Below are 22,561 nucleotides of genomic sequence, written 5' to 3'. Positions count from 1 at the left end.
AGCATTCCCAAGCCTCTTGTCTTCCTGCAGATTAACCTCAACTAAAAATCTTATCAAATTAAAGTTCAAAACACCTTCATTTCCATCCAGATCTGCACCATAGAGGATAATGTAGATCTGTCAGTCGCTAATACCAAATCTTAGAGGTGCACAGGAACCAGCCAAGTGCATAGTCCTGCTGCCCAAAGTTTTCTTTTCTTCAGCCATTTGTGACCCAGTGGCTTTGAAAGCCAGGTATGTTATCAGTTGTTTCATATCTTAGATGAGGAGAGAGTGTGACAGACGTGCAGATTGCTTGGATGTACAATCCAAGAGCAGTATCCGACCCAATGGTTGTTTTTATTTACAGTAAAACATAAGATCTTCTGGTTTTAATTTAAGAGTGATTTGGCTCAAATGCCCTCTTTGTGGTCACTGCAACCGACCACTGCTTGGCTGGGTCCTCCAGCAGTATGAGATGTCATCCCTACAGCTACATACCATTTATTCTCTCTGTCTCCTTCTCCTCTCCCAACTCTTTTTCTCTCTTTGAATGGCTAATGGCATCTGCTTATCAATCTTTACAGGGGTCTACTTTTAAGCTGAAATAACTCACCCCTTTATCATCTACTCTTTTCTTTGAAAGTGTTTTTGTAAGCTTGGTATTCTTGAGCTATTTGTTTTCCTTTGTGAGCATTGGAGTTTTTATAGCACAATCCACATCAAGGCTTTGGGGGTTTTTTTGTGTTGGTTTTTTTTTTTTTTTTTTTTTTTTTAATGTATTTCATTGAAAATGGCATTATCACTAAACTACTAAGCTTAAACAGTCAGAGTCATGTGACATTCTTGGATATAGGAGTTTTTTTGGGGGTGCTTGTTTGTTTGTTTGTTGGGGTTTTGTATGTTAGTTTTGTCTTGTTTGGGTTTACTTCTTTATTTATCCCTTTGAATAAGTACTCATTTATTGTTATTATTAAAAAGGAATGATTTCTGTGAGAGTGATCACACAGCCCTGCCTCTGATGACATACTTTGATAATTTTTTAAGGGAAGACTCTAAGTATGAACAGTGTGAATAAGCAGGGAAATGGACATTAGCAGGAAAAGTTGATATTGGATAATGAATTTCAGGACTTGGGTAGTCCTGTGTCTCTTGTCATTTAATCTAGTAGAAGCAATCTTGTTTCAAGTAATTTTTTGATAATGTTTTGTTAGATGGGCTGAAAGCTCCTGAAGTTTAAGATAGGTATCTCAACATAGTTGTTAAAATGATAGGGCATAAATTTTCCAGTCAGCAACTCCGTATACAGCAAGGCTGCAGAGAAACCTCTGCTTGCATCTTGGATATGAGAAAAACACAGAATTACATATGGTAGATTACTTGCTCCTATCTTAAATGAAGGAATATAGTACCTCACATGATATGTAAAAGAGGTTTCTCTCAAACTCCTCAAATCAAGTCTATTTTTCACATGCTACAGAACTAGCCAATGACATACATTACTATTTAATGTTGAAGTTAAGATCTGTGCTATGTGCAGCAAGTCAATATGCATATATAGAGAGATAAGAAGAGTTATAATTAGAAAGCACTGGAGAACAAGTTTTGCAAGGGAAATAAAAATCTCATGAGCATGACATGAGATTTGGCAAAGGTTTCACTAAGGAGGATGATCCTCTGCCCTTTGCAATATCTTTTAACATTCCTAAGAAGAATCTAGTATTCTCAGCTGTGAAAATGCCTGTCTGCATGCTGCAGGAATAATAGTTTTAACTGACAGAAGCAAGTCTTATTAAAAGAAAAATAAAGAGGTTTATACAAAGGGAGGAGGTAAATGTGAAAAAGACAACATCCCAGGTGAGACTCTCTAATTTAAATGAAAATGTTATCTGTTACTTCTCCAGTGATAAGGAGGACAATATCATTACACAATTTATTTTCATTTGCATTTCATGAAAAATTTAATCAGAGTATAAACTTGTTAAAGTGTTTTCTAATCTGGTTTAAGGTACATCAGTGTGAAGTCACCTTCAGTAAAAGAAACATCACCTAAGGGCATAAATACTCTTCTTTTTTTACTGAGCTTTAGTCACATGATATAGATGCTTATTTCTTGATGTTGATAGAGAGCACCTTGATTTTTGATCTCTGATTAAAATGTATAGAAATTAATTTTTAAAAAAATTAATATGAATATGGAGAACTATTCAGCTTGACATTGGAAGATTTTAATTCTTTTTTCTTTTGCACACAATTCATAACTCCAGAAAAGAATGTGATCTCCAAAGCTGTAAATAATTTTTCTTCTCATTACAAAAGCAAGAACACTTATTTTAGACCCTACTGTAGTATAGGATAACATGATGGTTGCAGGCAAACCTATATATTGTAAACTACACCAATTTTTTTCTATGCCAGCTAAATTTTCAGTCATCCACTTTTCTGGAAATGCAGAAACAGGGGCTTCTGAAATGGCAGGAAGCAGCTATAAACTGTTATAAACCTACATGACTGTAGCATAAGTTTAGAAATCTACTTTATACATAGTCACAAAGAGGAATTATAGATTATATACATGATTTAATCAGGAGCTGAATCTCTTCCTTTGCTTGTGATAACCTTCACCCTTCTATCTAATTAGTTTAAATATTATTTGAGCCATATATTTCCATAGTCTCTTAGTAACTTTATTACTTTGAGCATGTGTATGCTTTCATCTTTATTATATTGATTTTTCAAGTCCACATAAAAACATTTCTGAAATTTGTCATGCTCTTGTTGTGAAATGAACATTATATTCTAAAACAATGTCAGCAGCACTTAAAAAAATTCTGCACTGACTTGAATATAACTACTGCAATATCTCCAAGCCCATATATAATTGGATATTATGAGGAAGACTGCTCAGGAAAATCTGATGTATAAAGCATATTTATCCCTGTACTGATAGACTATTTGTCTATATTGCTGAAAATGAATTTTGCTGACAGCAAGGTGTCTTTAACATGCTATCAATTAGTTCTTAATAAGTAAATTCTGTAACAAAGATGTTAAAAAATGTAATTTTCAGGGGGAAAAAAAAGACATAAGAAATAATAAGAAAAAAATTTAGAAATTTGATATTTTAAAGATTTTAGCAGAAAAAATTAAATCCAAATCCATTGGAGTATAAATAACTGAAAAAACGTAGTTTCATTGGCTTGTTGTGAAAGAGAAGTACTGAGATAAGTAGCTCTTTTCACAGTGGCATTCTGTCCCCCATGTAGAACTAAAAATAAGATATTCTCTTAAGGGTCTACCTGAAGGCCAAATTATGCTGCTGCAGTGTAAAGCAATATTACAGACACCTAAAAAGGATGTTATGTGGACATGACAGAGTGCAAAACCTGGAAATAATAGCTCAAGTCCCAAAAGCATAATAGATATACTATTTCCATTTTTGGACCTCACTTATTTGAAGGATCAGAGGGCTCCTCTATATGATTTAGGCATATTGTGAATAGTATTCTGAGTCTGGAGAACAGGTTTAAGTCATTTTTCAGCATCTCAGCTTCTCCATCTGCTCAAATTTGATTATGATATTTATATATGAATCAAAAGTTGTTGAGAGACCTACATCACTGAAGTGTAAAACACATTAAAAACTGTAGATTAGTTTGCCATATAATTTTATGGTAATTCCAAGAAAAAAGGATTTAGTATTATAAAGTCTTAGAATAGTGAGGCAAGTATGGCAGGCATATGAAAGTTGCTTTGATATTATTAGACAATTCAAAAAAATAATTTGAAAGCATCCATGCTTTGATAGTCAAGATCACTTCTACCTTAATTAAAAATATTTGCAGGCAGTTAAAAAGTTCAAGGCAATATTCAACTCCATTTGGATGTTTCCATCTCTTTAGATTTGCTATCTCTATTTTCACAGCAGTTTGGACATTTGTAAGAATCACATTGTATTCAGCATCTTTATGCGGAAAACTCATGGGAAGAGCGTTTTAGTGTTTTGTAAGAGAATGGAAAGAGCACCATTGACATAACACTTCAGGACAGCTTTTTTAATGGAAAGTGAAAAGACTCACCTACAACTTTTAAGTGATGCCTTTGGGGACTTGTTAATATTCACTGTGAAAATAGTCACAGCAGATTGGAAAACCATGTAGGAGTGAAGGGAGCAAAGCCCATGCAGAAGTGACACCTGTGAGTGAACAAGCACATGGCTTCAGACTGGGAGCTGACTGAGATGGATCAACCAGCAGCAGAGGTGACAATCCAGGACTGCTCAGAAATACAGGATTGTGCAGACACAGAGACATCAGGTATTGGCATCAATCAAGAACACAAACCATTATAAATGCTGGAGTTAAGCATTCTAACATTGCACAAATGTTTCAAGAGTAGAAGAATCAGGTAGGTCATTGCACTCAGTGCCCCACAATCAGTAAAAGTTTTTAGTTCAGGGAAGCCTAAAGAACTTTTGAGTCTTCTGAAGATCAGGCACCTCTCTTGAGACCCTTGCTGTTGTATGACCAGGTTTTTGTGTCTCTCAGCTACTAATTTTCAGTGAAGGGTTTCTTTTGTTCTGATTCGTTCCCCAGCCTAGACAGGAGTCACCTACGGTTACTGTACTGATAAAAGGCATGGATGTTGCCAGAGACACCCTTTCATAAAACCTATTTTACTGCAAGTTGATCCTTTAAGAGAGGTGATGGAACCTCTGACACTTGAGATATTCAAAATCGCACTGAGCAACATACAAAGGAGAATATTTAAAAGAACAGTACTATCCAGATAAATTGAGCAGGTGATCTATTACATCTCTTTAACCTTCACTGCCCTTTGATAGATTTCTTGAAGAAAATGTTGTCCCTCCAGGTTCCAGATGGAAAAAATCTTTGTATTAGAAAAGGTCTCTTTTATTACTGAATCTATTTTCCTGCTCCTATAGGCAGCAAAGTGAAACCCATCAATGTCTCTCTATCATAGGATAAATGTTAATACTGGGAAGACTTGTCACATTTCTATCTTGCCTGAGACTAGTGGTATTTATAGAAGAAATCTTTTAGAATAAGTTTGTTGAACCAATCTAACAAGTCTTAGATCTTGTAAACCTTCATAAAAAGTTTCATAAAATATGAGTGTTCATTAGTCCCTACTTGTACTATGCTATATGGAGGAAACAAAAATATGGCTGGAAAAATACAGATCATGGATTCTGCTTAGATTTCACCATCCATGGTGATAACAACCATTATCAGGTAATTATAGGCAAATTGGTTAAGTTCATGGAAGAACACATGCTTTCTTTCACACATGGAATATACTGAGCAGCACTTTAAAATGGTAACCAGATTATTGAATTCTCTGCACTGGCTGAGAGTGACCTTGCTAAGGAGATATTGGTACCTAATTCTCAGGGAGCATATCAGCAATGTATCACTAAATACTCAAACCTGAATGGTTATGCTCATTGTTTTAAATGTAGATATTATTATAATTTATCCTTTTTCTACTTTAGAGGAACCAAGGCTCTCACTGTCTTTGAAGTCAAGAAAATAATGAGACAGAAGTTAAACCCATGCTGCCTGCTATTTGCTCACAGTCTGTTAGGGGCTCCAGTGGGTGTCAAACTAAAATCAAATGCTTGCCACTTAATCTTGAATTTTGATCTCCCTACAGGGATACAAGGAGGTGGGTAAAACCCAAGCAATGCATAGTATCATGAAGGAGATTGTTATATGTAAGAAATCTGCATATTTCTTGTATCTTGTAAGCTAAAGAGTACTTCCTACTTATTAAAAAGTCCCAACATTATTACTTTGATTAAATCAGAATATTTTTCCACAAGCAAACGAATTTAATTCATAAGACTATAAGTAAAACTAGAAAACTTTATTGATTCCATAATTTTTTCTTGCTTACTAAGGCATCTCTAGAAGTCAGTCCTTAGCAGTAGAATGAATGCTACCATTGACCCTAAGTTAATTTCAATGGTATCTCTGGATAAAAAGCAATAAAAAATACTCCATGTAAGTTGATTGTTTTCTTGTTTTTCTGTCTTAGCATCATGTGTTCAAGCCAAAAAAAATGCCATCATGGTTTTGTTGTCATCACACATTATTCATACTCAATATGCTAACTTAAAAATGCTTTTTTGCTTTTATTCTGGCAGCCACAGTACATGGACATGTCTGCCACATTCTAATCTGCTCCATATCTCAAAATGCATATGTATTTTTTTACAAAATGAAGCACTATTTATTCTAATTTATTTGAAATCAAAATAATAAGTAAATATCAGTTGTGAAACATTTCAGTTTGACTGTGACCTAAGTCATAGACCAAATCTATAAATATTTTAGTCCAAGTCTGATACTGTGACACTTGAAAAAAAAAAAATAAAAGAAAATAGCTTGGCTTAATTGAGCTGGAAGTGTCCGAAAACAATACAGTAACTTCAGTCATGTACTTTTATATTTTCTGATAAAATAGCTTATTGAGAAAATCTAGCTTGAAACGCATTTACTGTTTCACTTGGTGTATTTATAAGATGAATAAATATGTTTTGGGGTTTTTTTAATAACATCTCTTTATTTTAGTATGGCTTTTTTTTCTTATTTTTCTTTCACCCTGTACTTTTTATTGCTATTTCCACTAGAGCCAAAGGCAACAGATATTCATGCATTAGTTATTACACTTATTAAAAAATAATGTCTCCTAAGCACATACATTTTGACAGATTTCCTTGTACACTCAACTCATCATTATGGGATCATTTATGTCCTATGAATTTTGAATCTGCCCTGGGTGATTCTATCAGCAGATTTGAGTTTATGATACTACTCCATGGGATAGAATTATTATGAGTCAAATGAAAAAAAAATCAAGGTGTTAAAATATATTTGGTTCAGAAACACATTGAAAATATCTTATGGATTTAACACATAGTTGGGTGTTAAATGGTATAAAAAATACCTCAGCAATAACCTGGTTACTTTTTACTACCTCATTATTGTCACACAGGAGACTAGGCTAAACACTGAAGAAATACAATGACTAATAGATTTCAGAAAGATTTTCAATCCATTTATTTTTGCTACAGTTAGTGATATTATTCCAACAAATATCTCAAATTTAAAGTAACGTGAAAAAACATGGATAGTGAGAAGATGTATAAGGAGACGAGGCACATATTTTTTATTCTTTAATTGAACTATTGTTCAGAAGAGAGATCATCATCTCTGAGCCATTTTTTTTCCTTAAAACTTCATTCAAACAGAGCACACAATCACTGAGAAATAAAACAGCCTTAAAACAGGCTTTTAAAGACAAATTTTAAATCTTACTTTGGGTAAGATGATGCAGTGAGACTCACTACATGTCTTTTTCATGGGATTTGTATCTTTTCAGAGATTAAAAGAAAAGCATTCTGGCCTGTTTACTAGTTCTTCAAAACTTGATAAAAAGTATTCAGATGCAGGATTTGCCATACATTTTAATGACACAAGGCTGAATCAATATGGGATTTTTGGAAAGCAAACCTATTTCTGTTGGTAACCTACAAGGCGTGTGTTTTAGCCTGTTTCATTTGTGTGGAAAGCAGTGTCTAGGGAGAGAAGGGAATTATCTTGCCCCAATAGTACCTTGGGTTTTTAAGTTCCCATAATTGTCTTTATATTTATGCAGTTTTTATTCTACTGTTCTTTATTTGAAAAAAAAGGAAAATAAATTATAGATAGACTGTCAATGTTTTTATCATATTTTCATACGTTTTTCCATCACTGTGAATCAGCTTTTCTAAAAGGTGAATATAATGACATTTTTATGAAATTGCTTTAAAATTATGATTGATATTTTATGACCAGCATAAATCAAAACAACATTCTGTGAGGCCAACTTGTTCTTTTCTTTGCTTGATTGCTTAATTTGGATAGAAAGCACAGTTTCATAAAGAAATTCAAAGTTGCATTACATGTGCATACTGAAGTATGAAGAAAATAAAGAGTGAAAAACTAAGCCTAAAGAGAGCAGATAAGAATAAAACTAGTGAATTTAAATAAAGCCATTTCAAGTCTTGGTGATTGCTGATGTGTTCTTGCCATATCAGGACATCTGAAGAGCAATTGGTAGAACCAGAATAATCAAATCATTCCCCTGATATTTATGGTCCTTTCAAAGACACCATGTAAGTAACTTCTTAGTTGCCCCACTTTATTTATTTGTGTTTCATCTTTATAGCTTAGATTTTTAGGCAATTTTGGCAATTTTATTGAATGAAATACCTAAACTCTTATCCTTATTTTCAGTGATTATTATACAAGAGTACCTAGGTGAGTCTAAGGAAGGGAGTAAATATCCTTTCAAGGTGCTTAGAGTAGAGGGTTCAAGAACCTCAGCTATGGAATTCAGATGCCTGAGTAATTGCTGGAATCTAACACTTCCTTGGATACGGATGCTCTGGAGCCAGCAATGATACAAGATATAGTGCAGGAGAATATTATGCAAGACCACACACCACCACACAAAACTTCTTAATCTACCTCGCCCATGCTGCAAGGTTGTGTTAATTCATGGCTGCAAAACAAAACCTCTGAATTATGGCAGAATGATTTGCAGCTGGAAGAGAGGCACGATCGTTGTTGGCTGAAGGCACCAAATGAATTTTCACTTCTGTGAAAGTACATATTACACTGAGAAACTAAAACTCAGTACACCACACCGGTGCATATTCGATGCCATTTCTTTAGCTCTCAAGTGAATAGTTTATAAACACATACCAGAAAGAAAATTTTAGGTTCAAAAATTAACATTCAGCATTTGGTTTGAAAAAATCCCCAAACAGCTAAAAGGTTGAACTGAGTGTGATTATGGTGGGCAGAGTTTTTGATTATTCAGCAAATCACCTGGGACAAAAATTCTGAGTTGTCATTTCTGGTGGCGTTTCAAGAAATTTTCTGGATGGACTATGAAGTCAGAAATACAAAGACAAAGATCTAAAGCTGCAGTTCTATATACAGGCATAAGAAAAAGAAATCTTATTACATATTCCTTTTCCTGTGCCATTACATTAAAGCTTGTTATAGCCTGATATAATCATAGGTAGCAAATCACAGTTAAACACACAGAGGGGTGTATAAAAATAATCTGGGTTTGTGAACTCAGGCCTTAGTTATGTCTATAAAATAAAAAGAATATTCCATAGTTCTATTGTGATCCATGATGGTAGCTCAGCCACTGCTGTTAATTGCAATAAATGTCTATGAGTCTTCCACAAATATTTAGAGAGAAAGATGAGACCTCATGGGGAAAGAGTCAAACCCCTGCCTTGAACGTAATTTTGGCTTGCAACTTTATGGTGCTTTCCCAGCTACTGGGTTTAATGTTTGTCTTCATTACTGTAACTGAATACAAGAGCTGATATTATTTCTAACTGCTTACCCCATGATGGAAATGTTAATAAAATGCTGGACTGCAAAGGTGGCCTAGTTGTACATATTCTAAATGGATGAACAGAGGAAGTCAATAGAGATTGGGAATCCAACTTTCTTAAACAAAAGTCATAGGGGTGAAATTTTGACCTCTATGAATATAAAAGTTCAAGGAAATTCAATGAAATCAGGATTCATGGGAAATCTCAGAATGGAGGTACCCAAAATGAAAAGTGCCCAAGCTAAGAGGTCCCTTTGGAAAACTGGCATTTGCATGACACACTAGAATTGACACAAGGAGTCTTTGTCAGAACTGATATGAACTCATGAGTTCCTGGCTCTCAATGATTGAAATTACTTCTTAGAACTTGCTAGAATAGCAATAAAAACAAATTTTTCACTGCAATCATTTCTGTTACTGTGCTCAACTTCATAAAATATGTTCCTTGGGGGTGAAATTAATGAGCAACACATAAAGACTGGTTATTCACACCTTATGCAGCTGCACTTACAAGAGGATTGGGGAGGATGAAATCCAGCCTCAATACAAGGCCATGATGTGCTGTGGCCAAAATTCAGGGGATTGTGGCTTTCATTTAACCTTATAGGCTGGAATAATATCTGCCAAATTTCTGTGTGTTCTTCATAAGGATTCTAAGTGACTTGTTTTTGATCTTGAAATTTGCAGCTCTTTTCCAAACCTATTCTTAAATGCTTTGCCACAACTCACTTGATGGATAATCAGGCCTTCTTCCCTGGTTTTCAGACAGAAGGAATACATTCCTTCTTCTCATAAATACTTTGCCAAAAGTTTCTGTGTAGAATTTACTTACTGCACTTCTGTGAGCTTAATGACTTCAGGGAAATTGTGGGAAAGCCCACAGAAAATGGTTTAAAAAGACTCCTCTGGCATTATCTATGTAATATAGATAATAAATATACAGTGTGTATCTTGTCACTGACATCAGCATACCTAAACCTTATCAGATAAATGTGACCTGTGGAGAAAAATCAAGTACAAAGGAAGAGTGGTATACAGAGGTAGTTACAGATGTTGCCATCTTTCTTATGAAAGATGCACAAAATTCTCTTTGTCAGGCGTCTTCTGTGGACTAACTAGCAATTTCATTGCATCAAAATTTCTTATAAAAGTCAAAAGGATTTTGACTGCAGAAAGACTGGAAATTCACTACAGATCCTGACAGTACACCAGAATCACTGGATTGTATACTCACTAAGGTGCAATAGCCCTTGTAAAAATCTGCTTTAAATTTAAATTTTGCTATGCTAATCTGAAATGAAGTACTCTCTTACTCACAAATCACATTCTGTGTATTTCTAAGTCAGATCAGTCTTCTCTGATCATATCATTGGCAGATTTCCTGTGGGGTGAGATAGCATTTACAGCATATCTAAATGATATTTTGCTGTTAGCCTGTTGTATAAACAGGGATACTCCATATCTAAAACCAGGCAAAATGTTTGTTAGCTTGTCTCCAACACTACTACAACACTTCAGTACTATAGTAATTGCTGTAATTGCATGACTTGAGGTACAAGAGTATTTTGGAATGGAAAGTAGAATGTGATCAGGTCAGCACACCAGGGCAGACATGACAAGTGGTATTAATTAGGGTGGGAGATCCTATTCTTCTTAATGCTGTAGATGAAGATAAGGAAATCTTTTTAACAGAGGAAGCTGAGAATCCCAAGCTTGTCAGAAAGAAGAACTATACAGGATATGATTAATAATAAATTATTATTAAGGAAATAGGTTTAATGTCTTGATCTTGAAGAGAATTGCACCATATTTTGTTATTATCCTTTTGCAGACTCCTTATGCAAACTCTTAATAATATCTAAAGGTAATGCAAACATTCCTTGAGTGAAATTTTATACCAAAGAAAGACATTTTGATGATGACAGATGTAGAAATACAGTTCTAGAAAAAGATATTTGCTTCAACTCACAAATGGTGATGACTTTTTAAAAAATCCCTTTTGGACTACACCACCTACTGTGTTTATAAGTAGGCTTCTATGATAATAGAAAAAAAGACAAACTTTTAAAGACTTCCTATTTTAACTATATTGCAAAATAATCACTGTGCAGTTCAGCATGTACTTTAAGCATGTGCCCTCATTGTTTCATTAGAAAGATTAATTTGTGCTTTCTGTGTATTTTCATGACTTATTTGTAGCAAACAGGAACAACTCTCCTCAAAATTTGTTAAAGGTAGCCTTTTCAAAACCACCAGACTGAAAAATAAAATGCCTGAAAACACAGAAGACACCTGCTTGAAGAGATGGTTTAGACCTTTTCTAATTGTCAACTTCTATAAAAAGCAGGTGGAATAATTTTCCTTCTTTTTTGACAATTCTTTTGTAATACATATCTGTTTAAGTTTTATTCAGCAGGTGTATTCAGCTTTGGACCACCACAACCTGTATCATGGCATTGATTTTGGAAGGTATATGTCCTATCCAGGGTCAAGGTCCACAGGTGAAAAGGAATTGAAATAATTTGCTATAATATTTATACAATTTTAGTGTATATAGAAACTTCTGTAGGTGTGGATTCTTTTGGTAACTGTTATTTCTTTTCAATACTTAATTTCATGAAAAATTGAATGATTCATCTTAAATGTGAGATTTTGTTGCAGAACTGAGCTCTTACTAGAATAGAATAAAATTGACATGCTCCTTTGAATCATTTTCTTGTTTGAAATGGGGACTCCCTTCTCTATTTTGAAGATATGAAAAGGATCAGATTCTTTTGATTACTTCTGAACACAATTATGTTTTCTTCCTGGCAACATGAATACAGTGAACTAAAATAAGAAGGCTTAAAACTAATTTATTGTTTTCATGGGAGAAGGACAACTCCTTCAAGAGGTTGCTATACTATGTGACCTTTTTGCATCTCACAAGTTTTCAATTAGATTTTGACTCTGAGCAGATTTTTAAAGAGAATGATTGATTAAAAAAGGTCTTGTAAGCAGAGAAATCAGGCTGAGGTCCCACATGGTCTCATATCCAAAGGTTTTATTCATGTAAGTGCATAAAGAAAATAGATTTGAAAGTGTTTGAGATTGAAAAACAGAGAACAATTTATCTAATGGCATTGTACTTTTATATATTTATTGATCGTATTGATTTTTTCTGTCATCAGCTGTGAAACAAACCATGTTCATGAATCAGCTTCCTCAGCAATAATGCAAGCAAAATGAAACTTGCACTAAAGAATGTATTCCCAACAAACAGAGCTCTTGTAGCATACTCTATTTCTGTTAGCCACAGTTTGGAGATGACTATGTATTAAATTTCTCCTGACAGTGAAAATTGTCTAATGATAATAATTCAAGCTATTAAAAAGAAATAGAATATGAATGCTCTCTTCTTTCCTTCCCTGCCCTCCCAGAAGACAGAAAAGAAGATATCTCAAGCTGTTGAGATCCAATCCTATTTTTGCTGACTGTAAAGTCTTCGACCTTCTGAAGTCAATTGGACTTGACAGAGTACGAGTATGAAACAGATTTAGACCTGAGATTATAAATTCTCTTTTTAAGGACTCCTAATGTACAAATTTCACGAGTGGACCCACATCACAGCAGAGATTGTTACAGCACTGATGGCATTCTGAACAGCTGCAAGTACAATGGGTTCTTGTTTTTGTTTGTAACACACCAGTACAACGTGATGGCTTTGATGCTTTTGAACCTAAATATCTGCAATTCTAACTTGCTGATTCCCATAATAATCTAGTAGAGTAAGACTGGCCATCCTTTTCTTCATAATAATTTTTGTGGGTATGTATTTAGCTATTTTTCTAGGTGTTTCCTAGATTACTGTGTTTTCCACAGTAGTCTCTGGTTTCTGCAGAACTTCTGTGCTGCTTGGAAAACTGTCATGTCATGCCCAAGCAGACTTTATAACATGAATTCATAAGATTACAGGAATCTCTTAAAGGTTTGAAATCTCCGATGGTTGCTCTTAAGGTAACAATGTAGGCAGTTCTTAAGAAATGTCTTTTAGATAATTATTACTAGTCAAAACTACCACACTGCTAAATAAGTCTATTTCTATTATACATTTGAATTTACTGAGGTTAACCAAATACATGTTTATACTCTGTGCTGCACATAACTCTTAACATTCCAAATCTGCATTATCATTCCAAAACATGAGACTTCTTTAGTTTCTTTAGCATATGGCTTCAAAATTAATATTTGAATTTATGAATCAGTCATGTTTTACATAACACTCTTATTCTTTTTACATCCTTTTGCTAAAGAGGTTTTCTTTGCAATTTTACTTTTTATATAGAAACATAACTTAGAGGTGAAAGGGATCCATAAAAAGAATATGCCATTTGTCATGATAGTCTACATTTAATCAAAATAAATTTCTTATAAAAGTTCATCCATTATTATCAGATATTATGAATACAGTAAATTCAGTATATTTTCAATTACATAGAAATATTTTGGTATTTAAAATATAAACTCCAAGAAATTTAGTAACTTTTTTAGATAAAATTGAGTATTTTTCATTTCAATCATGCTCGACAGGATAAGCAATTGTTCTTTGCCTTTTATGTTTCTACTCTTCAAATGCTTACACCAGGAAATCATATATCCATGGTTGTTATTTATCCAAGGTTACCATATACCCACCGTTATTTGTTTAGGTTGCACAAGCCCAGCTTCAGTTCTTTTTCATGTTTTCTTTAGTCATAAGCCTGCTTTCTCATCATCCTACTCTTTCTTTTTGGTTGACTCTTAGTTACCTCTAATTTTTTCTTACTCTTTAAGAAACTTGAAATGAAACAATGCATGAAAGCTACAATTTAACAGAAATATAGAGAAATGGACTACAAACCTTCAGAATATTTAATCAGGAGGGGACAAAAATATTTCTTGCCAACATTCAGGATTCCAGTGCATTGCAGACAGTCATGTAAAAACCTAGCTTTCTGATTTACTGCATACATGTCCTTTACTGGATTTAATAAAAGAATCTCCTTTAATCATTAATGCCATACAGCCTAATACAGGCCATTTACTGTCCTTGACCCATTGTTACAAGGTCTGGCAGAAGATTAAAATGTTTCATGCAAATGTCAAGGTGCTCATGCAAATACAACAGCTTGCCCAGTAATAGTAGGATAAAATAGGATAATTGTTATTAGCCTTCTCTAAGTACAGTTCTTAATCATGTTCTTAATTGCTCAGAAACAAATCCTGCCACTTTTGAACTAAGAGTAAACTATACAGTAATACAAAGCTGGAAAAGTGACTCTTCAGGGTGGCTGGGACTTGAGTGCAAATAGGTGTAACTTTGAAATAAGCACATATGGGTCAGACTCCCAGTTTACTGAAGTTAACAGAGCTAACTTCAGTAAACTGGGAGTCTGACCCATATGTGCTTATTTCAAACAGATAGGCAAAAAATAGTTTGAGTATTGGATGTCTTAGAAATTGCTAAAAGGTCACATTTAGGATTACATTCAATTTCTGAACTTATTTTCCAAAGTATGTTAACTAAAGAAAGATTGTTTGGACAGAATGAGTAGAGAAGGATGACATTTACTCTTTTATTAAACGTCAGCTGTGGCAAGCAGGTTTCTTACTCCTGAAAATAGTATTCAGGTGAGGATTAGGTAGTTCTTGGAAGAAAAGTACCAATTCCAAAGTGGATCACAGGAACATATTTCTCAGATTACAGACACAAATGAAAAGTCAAGGGTTTGTCCTCATTTACAGAAATGTGATCCTGGAAGGAGTCAGGTATATGTCCAAAAATGAAGTTGTAACTAGAGAAGGTTGACATTTACTTTGTGCTAGTCTGTTCAACCTACATTATTTTTTTTATGAATATTTGTGACTGGTCAGACACATGGCTTTGTGGGGACCAAGATCTCCATATATAGATAGCAGCCTTTCCATATCAGATGTGTATTTCATTTAGGAAATGCAAGCATGTCTTGCTCACTGTGAAATGTAGAACACATCAGCAAAGGAAATATGTGCTGCTGAGAAAATGGGAACATTGATGAAGAGGGACTGGGCAATAGCATTGATAGATTTGGCATAGGAAATATAAAATATGGTGTTTATTAGGCAGCAATATTCATTCTATTGTCTAACTTTAGTGTGGACAATTGTTCAAACCTCTGACATGAAAAGAAGAGAAGAATAACTAGCCACACAGCATTTGTAGTTTCCGTGCCACTGTACATATTTCCTTTGTATTATTTCCTACCTCTTGTTTTTCACAGTCAATTTGTGTTTAGAACATCCCTGCACTCTGTCCCAGGAACAGATACACTTCAGAAATTCATTCCTTCATGCATAGCTCCCTACCTAGTTCAAAACCCTGTCTGCAGCCATGGGCATTATATATGAAGAGCAAAAGGAAAATTTCCACTTATTAAATGATTCTCAAGCATTTTAGAGCATTTAAAGTGCACATTGGAAATGTCTTCACTTTGGAAGTCCAAGGTAGATACTTTCTAATTTTCATTTCCTAGCAGGTACTTCTGTTTTGCAAAGTTTACTAGCCCAGCATGTCCCTTGCCTGTATGTCCCTGTTTGGATCTCCTTCCTAGAGATGAATCATGAACTATTTCACCAGAAGCTCCTCCCTGAACTTTTCTGCTAATTGTTACTTTGCACAGCCCTGTATGGTGTGTAATTACCATGAGGGTGGTATTTTTGAGAGTAATACTTTTGAAATATTCATCACCTTTACAATTTTACTCATCTTTTGCGAAAGATGGATCACATCTGACAGAAACTGACAGACTACTTTCTGCTATTAAATCTGTTGCATTAAGAGACAAGGGTTCTGGCAAGAAACAATGTGCAAACAAGAAGTAGAGAGTCTTGTTTTAAATGACATGTACATATATGTTCTCAAAAGCAGCCACCAAAAAGATTGTGTTACATAACACACAATTTCACACAAAATTCACTCAAGGATTTGTCTCAACTTTTTTGCAAATGCTTTCTGCACCTCTCCTAGTGAATGTTGCCATTCCTGAGTACTATAGGACCAAGTTCCTTTGGTGATTTATACACTATGTCAAAAATATGCCAAAAATTTATTCCTTTGCTTCTTCATTTCACCGGCAGGTTATTCTTGCAATAAAAGAAAAATCATCAGGACTGTTTAGTAAAAATCCTGAGATGAAATTTAGTAATATCTCACCCTGGCTGGAGAAACAACCTAGTTTGAGACAATTTGGGTCAGCGTACAGAAACAATTTTGTCACTGGAACCACACTGATACCAAGATCCTCATATCATCTTCCTCTTTCTCTCACCTCTCTCACACACATTTAGAATTTGATCTTTATCTCTTTCCATAAATTCAGACTACTTTTTAAGGTAAAAAATAGTTTAGCATTCTTAATTTTTTTTCTAAATTTGAAGGTCAGATTGCATGATGACATATTGAACTCTGCCATTTATGCATTACAAGAGAAAAAAATGAAATTTATTTTTGGATTTGTTGTTTTTCAATTAATCACATGTTCTCTTATCATCTGTTACGGGAAAAAGGGAAAAATTTAAACATCAATTTCTTCAAACACTGGTTTTCCTTGCCCTTGTCTTATTTATCTGCTCACTAATCTGGATTGTGGTTTTCTGAGCTTTTTTCCCCCAGTGATTAGTTTTCCCATCAGTCTCTCTTTGATTGCATTATCATTAAAATGGTGCAGCTCTCAATATTCAGTCACAATCATTTTCCCCCAAAACTCAAAAGTGAGTGAGAAACATTCTTCTTCAAGTTTTTGTGTTTTCATTAGACCACATCCCTTCTCTTTTCAAATCTATCAAGACTTCAGGTAATGGGCTCATGACCTGTACATAAAGTAATATTCACACCTGTATTGTAGTCCTGAAAACAAATGTGGTCTGTCAGAGAAAGGCAATTGGATCATCAGTTCTTTCATTCCCAGGTAGAAAATATCTTCTATTATCTGGCCACTAACAGTGAAATGGGCTCTTAGTGTGCGTTTTCAAGACTGCTAATTCAGTTTTAGGAAAAAAAAGATATAAATGTCTTTAATTGGGCAAGGAAGCAGCTATTATAATATATTTTATAACCCTTGCAATAACAGAGAAAACATTCAAGAATAGGTAACACTTGGAGGACAGCCCCATGAAAATAAATAATTGTTTGTTCACTACATTAATAAGATTCAAAGAGACATTGATTTATTAAATGATGGGTCATTAGTAGTGGAGGCAAAGGCTAAACAAGCTTCCATGGAGAGTTACTCTAAAAGATGACACTGTAGCTTTTTTTTTATTATTACAAGGATATATAAATCAATTTAAACTGATTTATTGAAAGTTTGATCATTTTAAGATACGACATTTTATACATTACCTTTAACTTTAATATGTGCATAATTAGTATAAATTGGCATAGTGCCAGTTGTTCTAACAGAGATCTATTGACTTACTACACCTTAAAATGTTGCTCATTAGCAGCAGTTATCCTCAATTTGCTATGACAATATTAATATATGCCTGTTAGAACATTTTTTTAAAATACAAATATTTAGAGAGTCATTGATACCTTGCTTCTCATAATGCCTATGGAAATGTAGGTTGTCTAGATGTAATGTGTCTTGAAAATGAGAGTAATTTTCCAGCTGGTGGGAAATTCCAGTGGGTAATAATACCTTCTATTTATCCAAAAATATTTTAAAAAATGAAAATATGATGTTAAGAGAAAATTAATTTAGAAAATGTCAACAAATAGATTATCTCGTGAATATATTAATTTTAATTAATATTATTTGCTTTTATAAAATTGCATTTTCCGGGGTTTTTTTGTGTCTTTTTGCTATGATCTATCTAGAGGGTAATTAGGTCCCTCTTCAGGTAGAAGGAGGTGTTGTTTTTCAGCAGTACCATTTTCCATAAGGTAAATAAGCCTATTCTGTTAAGGAACATGGTACCAAGATAAAATATAAGAGGAACAAAACCCGAGGAGGAAAGCCAACTGATGGGGTTTTTTAGGTTTACTCATACATATGCATACAAAATACATTCCTGCTATGTGGATCAGTTTTATTATTCTTAAAACAGGCTATATTATTTTATGGATGGAGCAGTTACTAATGTTGAATTGATAATACTGGAATATAAATACTGTAGTAACTATTTTACTGATTATTAGAAAGACAAGTAAAAAATTGTCTAGAATTAGAGTTATAACTTATATAACAAGAAACATTAAAAAGCTGTATAGAAAACAGAGTTTTGGTAAAAAAACCCAAAACATTCTGCAATGTTGTTTGATGTTCTAACATCAATTTTTTTCAGTCGCTTTTGGAAAGCAAAGGCTTTTTAATATTTTCACCCCTGTTTATACATTAATGTACTATTCCTTCTTCATGCTGGTAAGCTACATCTGTAAGTAAGTCATATATGTAAGTCATAAAAAGAATGGGTTTGAAAAGCACAACCATTTTTTATTTAGATACTGACTGCACACTGAATTGATCTACTATGAAAACGTGACTCATTTAGTGCTCCAAAAGATTAAAGTAATACTTAATAAAAGCCAATACATTCAAGGGGTTTAAAACACTTATTTTAGCAGTTGATTGTACTTAAAATAGATCTTTAAGTCAGTGGGAACATTAAAAATTTTAAAGGGCAAAAATATGTTATTTCTTTGCCAGCAACTCTACATCAGAGAACAGCCCAGCAGCTCAGCATAGTGTGTGCAGACGGAATATCAAATGAAAGGAGGAGGTGAGGAGGTACCAGCAGTTGGTTACACAGTACAGTGAAACCTCCAACAGCTGTCACTCAAAGCATTTACATTTCAGCCAGGGGTATGCTGCTGTATTTGAACAGAGCTCATTTTTATCTGGAATGTTATTTAGGAAATGATAACAATAAAAGTGAGTCTGATACATTATGTTTTTTAGGATTTCTACATCCCTCTTCATCCCTGCCAAACCTGAAAGATCATCTGACATCCCAGCATCAGAGTATTGAGGTTTGTTTTCTCACACAAAGGCACATTGGGGTTCTTCACAATTAGTGGTGCTGTACTGGGTCTCACACCAGAGGTAATCAGCAGAGATCCATCACATCTCTCACATCTGGCCTTGTGCTGTGCTTTTCAGTATATGTTGGACTTTGTAAATGTATGCTTTATGCCTCAAAATAAGTACACTTTGAATTTTATAAATCTAATGGATGTAACTAATTAACCCAAAATATTAAAACACAACAAAGGCACAAATAAGTATTCAGAACAAATTAGGTCACCTTGTAAGTGAATGCAGTAATAGTTTATTTCCATTTTTACTGCATTTATTGTATACTTTTAACATGCTATCTACAGTATTTCTAAATGTATTTTGGCCTGAATCTTGCTTCAACAAAGTTGCTAAAGATAGCATGAAAAATGTCTTTGTAGTATCTTAGTTTTTCTTGGCTCTGTTAGGCACAGAATGAAAGCAGGAAGTATTTGGCCCTGTGAATATAACTTGTCATTTGGAAATTTCAAGTTTTGGTTTCTTCCCTGCATGCTGAGGTTTAATTTAAACCATGTCACCCACCCTGAGCAATGATGTCATATCCCTCTGTGATAGCTCTCAGAAGTTCTCTGAAGTTGTCAGTGAGTTAATGCCATTCTCTCCTCTCATAAATGTTGAACAAGTGCAATAAAGAAAATATAGCACTTGTTCATGAAGAAAACTTTGTAATTTGTAGGACAAATGCCAGAGTCAATGTTTAATTCTCCATTAACATGGAATGAAAATAACTAAAAAGTTTTCCAGAATTTAATTTTAGCTCAATTTAGTTGTATAATCATTATGGTTGTTCTGGCTTCAGGTTTTCACTTGCATTTCAAGGAAACTGCATGTCTTGCTTTACAATAGCAGGTATTGTGGTTCCTCACACTGCCTTTCAAAGCTGTCATAGATTAAGTGAAAGAAAAGACTTTCCATGTTATTTTATCCTTTTCCCTTTCTAGAACAGGATTATGCCTTATAATGGAAACTGCAGAACTATATTCAGTATAATTTGAAATTGCTGATCAAATGGCTTCCATCACCACTTACCATTAACAGATGTAATGACGTATGCAAACACTGATTTTCAAATGTCATAGAAGTTGTATTCTGAATTTTAACTTGAAGGGCCCACTCTTACTGAAAACCAAACAAAGAGACCATTCTCTGTCTACTTGATACCTCATTCCTGTCTTGCAGGAACCATTCTGATATATAATCTGATACAGATGACATAATGAGGCAGAAGAAGGGATGGAGGCAGACTGTGAAGGTAGAGTAGGGACTTTGAAGGTCATCATGTCCAAATGTATGTGCAAAGAGGGTCCTGAGAGCAGGCAGCCCAGAAATGTGTGCAGAGAGCTTGTGAATATCTCCAGGGGTGGAGATACCACAACATATCTGACAGTCAATGCCAGTATTCAATCACCCTCACAGGGAAAAAGTGTTTCCTGATGCTCTGGTGGAAAGAAGACATTCAATGTCTTGAGAGCATGTCCAACATATAACAATTCAGTTCAGTGCCCAAGTAATCTTCCTATGACAATTATAATTTAGTATTAATATAAACATATATACATACATAAATAAAATCCCACAAAATCATGCTGAGACCATATCCTGAAGTTTGAAGGCACCAGGACTGCCTGAACAGTTCTGGGAAGCATTATGAGGTGGGGGAAGCCAAACCTGGCACTTGGTCATTCCTTATTGTTTACTGGGAACAGCACCTGCACCAGTCCCAGAAATCTCCCCCATATTTTGATTTAGCAGAAACTATTTTCTTTGTTCCAAGACAAAGCCCAGGAGCTAGATAATCTGCAGAGCAGCATTCAAGATGAAAGCCTTTCAGTGTATGCAAACACCCAGAGTGTCTGGGGAGCGCTGGCTTTGAAATCCAAGTTTTATCGACTCTGTTGTTCATAAAATGACTTATTTCAATGTCCTTTTGTACCCTAGTAATATAATGCTTATTTCTTTTTGTGATGTTTAAATTAATGTTCATAAATATTATCTGATGAAGGGGAATAAACAAGGAGAAAATATTTTTGCTCTTAGATAGTAGCATGCAGAAGTAAAATATCAAGCTGTCAACTATGCTTTAATATACATCTTTATTTTCCATATTAATTTGTTTACATCCAAATGTAGAATATCTATAACTTAAGTGAGTTCCCTTTTCTCTGCTGGAAATCTTTTTTACTTCATCACGTAAATGGAAATGTTTTCATATCCTCCCCCAAATATTTTATTCTGCATGCATGGCAAGATATTGATTCTGTATAATATATCTCCCAGAACAGTGTAACAGGCTCTGCCTGGAAATATGTGTGTCCCCAGTACGCCATGAAAAATAATAAAGATCTCAGAAGCAAAGATTTCCCTAATTGTTTTACTGGGGACAGTGAAAATGCTATTAGAGAGACATAAAACTTATTAACAAACAGCATTTGTGGAAATGTAAAAACATTTACTTTCTGTATTGATAACCATTCTTCATCATATTTTTAATTGTATTTCTGACAAAACAATAAGAGAAAAAAAACCTGCTTCTACCAGATAATTTATATTCTAATAAATAAGAGATAGTATAAGTCATGAATTATATCAGCAAATGTCATCGACTGTAATGAAGAAGGTACATGCACATTCCACCTACTTAAAAAGAATAACTGTCAAACAAAGCCTTTCTTGTCCTACATACTATTAACAGATAAAATTATGCTAATCTTTGTAAAGAATTTATTGACTATATTTGGATAAAATAAGAGGAAAAACAAAGAAAAAAGGAACAGAGTATCTTCTAGCTTTATAGTCTAAACAGCAGGATACCCTGAGAACAAAGAGATTTAGTTGTCAGTGAAGACAGTTTCTAGCAAAATGAGGCATTTGTCCAAACTGCACAGCAGCTTTCTTTGCCACTTTGTTTCTTTCTCATTCCTGCCTCATTTTTGTTCCTTATTTGTTTGCTTTCACTGCTTAAGTGAGAATGCATACCAGTCTGCACAATTTACACATCAGGGATGGGATATGCTGTACCAACACACCATGACAATCAAGAAAACAACAACACCTCTCATTGTGTAATCTGGAAATCAGAACTG

The sequence above is a fragment of the Melospiza georgiana genome, chromosome 6 (genome assembly GCF_028018845.1).
Source record: "Melospiza georgiana isolate bMelGeo1 chromosome 6, bMelGeo1.pri, whole genome shotgun sequence".
Lineage (NCBI taxonomy): Eukaryota > Metazoa > Chordata > Aves > Passeriformes > Passerellidae > Melospiza > Melospiza georgiana.
This window is presented reverse-complemented; position numbering follows the sequence as displayed.